Below are 4,010 nucleotides of genomic sequence, written 5' to 3' on the forward strand. Positions count from 1 at the left end.
GGGCCAGAGAACAAAGGCGTCTCAGGTGAGATGAATGGGGGGTCTGCAAACGGAGCGTCCGTGTTGCAAAACTTGAACTCCAGAAAGAAGGGACGTAGATCAAATCAACAGTGTCACTTTTATGCTCAGGTGTCTCTTTATCTTGACAGAGCGGTACAACAGATGCATAACTGCAGTTGCAGCCTTAGTGCATTAGTAAATCTTCCACTCCCTTCTCCCCTAACTCGTGAACAAAACCTTGAGATACTTAAACTCCTCCACCTGGGGCGGCAAATTCTCCCAGATCTGAAGTGGGCACTCCACCCTTTTCTGGCTTAGGGCCATGGCCTCAGACTTTTAGTTGTTAATTCTCATTTCCATTGCTTCACACTCAGCTGCAAACCAGTTCAGTGCAAGCTGGAGGCCAACCTTTGATGAAGCCAACCACATTATCAGCAAAAAGCAGAGATGGGATTCTGAGGCCTGGTGAAGAGGTGGTCCAGCATTCCTCCTTTGGCCACCACCACCAAAATAAGAATATTCTGTCCATTAAAACCTATGAACTGAGTCAGTGACAAATGACAGACCTGGTGGAGTCCAATACCCAGAGGAAACAAGTGTGACAATCAAGGATGTGTTTAACATCCTCAGTGATGATTCATCCCCAGACTCTTCCTCTACAAAAGCATGTGCGTGGGATTGAAGAGGTCCTGGAAGTATTCCTTCCACCACCCTGACTATAACCTCAGTTGAAGTCACGAGCACCCCACCTCCACTGTGAGTAGAGCCCTGCTTTGCTCTCCTGAGTCACCTGACAGTTTGCTAATTGATTTTAGGCAGATTGAAATTCTTTTTCCATAGCTTCACCAAACTCCTTTTGGTTTTGCTTCCACCACTGACAGAGCTACATTCCACTTGGCGTGCCATTAGCTGTTAGCTAACTCTGAAGTCCCACAGGCTAACCAACCTTGGACTTTTTCAACTTAACAGCTTCCTTCACCTGCAGTGTCCACAATCTGCTTCAGTGATTACAACCAAAACAATCTTGTTGCGACAGCTGATCCATTCAGTCACCTCAGCAAATGGAGGTCCAGAGTTGACAGAAGACTTTAGAAATGAAGTAAAACAATGAGACCAGAAGGAGTCTGGACTGACTACAAATTTAGCAACATACCACTGAGTAGAGCTCCTGAGTAAGATGTGTGTTCTGTTCTGCAGCCTTCATTTGAGGCTTTGTTATGGAGATCTGTCTCCATGCGCTAATGAACTACTTTAAACCACATTTTTGTATTGTATCAGTAATTATTGATTTCTGCTTATAAATACAGCTCAGAGTCATCGGATTTTCATCACATCAATTCAACAGAATTGCAATGATGAAGGTAAGTGAAATCTTTAAATTTCTAACTGAATATATATCAGTCCTATAGAGGTTTTGCAGACACGTGACCGCTTACAACTTGTCGGCCATTTTGGACATGTAATAATCCCAAAACTTAATGTAACATTATGTAGATGAGATAAACTATGAGTAAACAAATTAGTGTGTAGACACTCTCTGAGGAAGCAAAGCTGTCATGGTCCCGGGACTTCTAACCAGTGTTTTGTGTTCTCTTGTATTTTTGTCATTTGGTGTTACGTTTTAGGTCCACTGTTTATTCTAAAGGTTCCTAGGTTATTCTGTTTAGATGTCGTTTATTAGATTTCCCCTCGTGTCTTTTCCCCGTGTCTCCCTCTGTGTATCTGAGTTCTTATGCCTTGTTTCCCCCTGCTTGTATTTTATTCCGTGCCTTTCCAGCCCATTATATCCGTGTTCTCCCCATGTTCTCTCCCCCTCCAGTCCGCGTCTAGGTGTACTTCCTGTTTTACTTTGATAGTCTCCTGTCGGTGTACGTCATGCTGTATTTGCTCCTGCACCGTCTCACAACTATCAGTGTTCCCCGTGTGCTCCCACCCCCTCATTATCCTTCAGTGTATTTATGTCTGCGACCACGTCTCACTCAGTTCTGTGTTGCGTCCTCCCTCATAGTTGTGTGCTGTGTTTCCTTGTGCGTTAGCTTTAATATTTCCCAGTTTAGTTTTTGTTTTGCCGTTCTGTAAATGAAGCGTCATTTTGAGCTTAAGTTTTGTTTCCCGTGAGTTTGCATTTGGGTCCTCGCCTGGCTGCAGACAGCCGTTTCATGACAAAAACACTTTCCTGACTAGCATCTCGCTCGTAATTTGAGGCGACTGTTGTTGTGGTTTGGCGCTGTATAAATAAAACTGAATTGAATAAAATTGAATTTTTTAGCCCCAGCTCTTGTCAGCGGTCCAGCATGTCTGATCTGCTGACAGTAAATAACTGTGACTCATGTAAACTTTCTTATGTTAGAACCCTAACGTCAGTTCAGGAGTGATCACTACCGCTGATCGTGTTCAATATGGCGGACAGCAGTTGAGCGACATGTGCATGATGTCACATGCAGAACCTCTATAGTTTGTGTCTGTGTGGCACCATCACAGTCTGACAGTCACAAACGTTGCAGCTCTACATGAAGCTTTGACTGAAGTAAAATAAGAACACCTCCTCTGTTCCAGCTGCTGTCAGCCTTCATCCTTCTCCTGCTTCCTCTGCTGACCGGCTGTGAACCTTTCATCCTTCCACTGGACTGCAGCGATGTCTATACCCAAGACACCAGTCGAACCAGTGGCGTGTACACCATTTATCCCATTGGAGCCACGTCTGCTGTCCTGGTAGACTGGAGTTATTTACTCTAATGATAAGCTGATTTTTTAATGTTGTCATTTTCAGACCATCATGATTCATCCAAAGATGCAGAAGATGCATTTCCTTTGTGTTTTCGTTGATTCATTTGGTTCTTCCGGCCAAAAATGCACCAGAATCATTACATTTCATTCTCCAGACCAGTGGTTCCCAAACTTTTTTGTTAGGCACCTCTTTGTTTTTCCCCCCCACCAGCACAAACACATCCTCCAACCATGCACACCCACCATATTTAGTTTTCAAACTTCATTGCAGATTATTTCACACCTCAAACAATGTAAACAATAAACAAATAAAAGTAAACTGCAATAAATTACAGGTAGCAATAAAATAAACTCTACCTCTTTTAAATAACAGAACAACGCATCTTTACGGTGTAATTGTTTTAGGTGTAGTTTTTTTGTTTTTTGTTTTTTTACTGTGTGAGAATATTCAACATAGCTATCAACACATTTTTCAAAAAATTAGTTTAAAAACATAACAACTGTGGGATGCTGTTTGTTTGTTGTTGATTTTGATTTGGACAGCCCACTGCGTGCTCCCAATGCAGGGAAACCAAATTCTGTCGGGGATACCTACCTTGGCACCACCATTGTGCAGGTGAAGCCAAAGGCAAGATATGCTTAACCATGTGTTCTAGTCTTTGGCTGGAAGGAAGTTGGTTTGGAAGCATATTTGGAGATGGTTTATCTTCTGCTTGGCTTTTGTGTGGGAGCCCCTCTGCTCTAGACAAGACCTCCTCCAGCCAACCTGCAGGATGTTCACTCACCACCAGGGGGCACTTTGATATAGTGTATCACATGTTAATATGTATTATCGTATGTGTATTATTATTGTATTTATCTTTCTCTATTTTCTAATGATTGTGTGTGTGTGTGTGTGTGTGTGTGTGTGTGTGTGTGTGTGTGTGTCTGCAGGTATACTGTGACATCGACTCACAAGGACAGTGGACGGTGAGTATCTGAACTCCCAGCTTCATGTCTGGTTGTCTGAAGTGCTTAGACTGCTTAGTGATGGTATGAGAGCCCAATAAGAATCGATAAGAGAATCAAAATGAAGGAATTCTTATGAATTCCCATCCCTACCTACTAGGAATGGATCAATCCTGAGCTAAATGATTGGATCGGATATCAGGGAGAAATAAAAAAAAAGTAACCCGATCCATTAAGTATCAGGAAAGCACCTCACCAAACTTGCGGCATGTTGTAACCCAGCTCATGATCTTAACACGTCAGAGCAGTATGCGTCACGTAATAGAGCAGCTGTT

At 42.8% G+C, this 4,010-nt stretch overlaps 1 long non-coding RNA gene across 1 annotated transcript; it reads left to right on the top strand.

Annotated features, from left to right (window-relative positions):
- The first annotated feature begins 1,264 nt into the window (after positions 1–1,264).
- Positions 1,265–3,719, top strand: LOC121812052. The gene is made up of 3 exons (XR_006052838.1): positions 1,265–1,361; positions 2,557–2,712; positions 3,661–3,719. It is a non-coding gene; the product is annotated as an uncharacterized LOC121812052 (long non-coding RNA).
- Positions 3,720–4,010: the final 291 nt, after the last annotated feature.

Source organism: Haplochromis burtoni, unplaced genomic scaffold (genome assembly GCF_018398535.1).
Source record: "Haplochromis burtoni strain Fernald_Lab_line unplaced genomic scaffold, NCSU_Asbu1 Contig_422, whole genome shotgun sequence".
NCBI lineage: Eukaryota > Metazoa > Chordata > Actinopteri > Cichliformes > Cichlidae > Haplochromis > Haplochromis burtoni.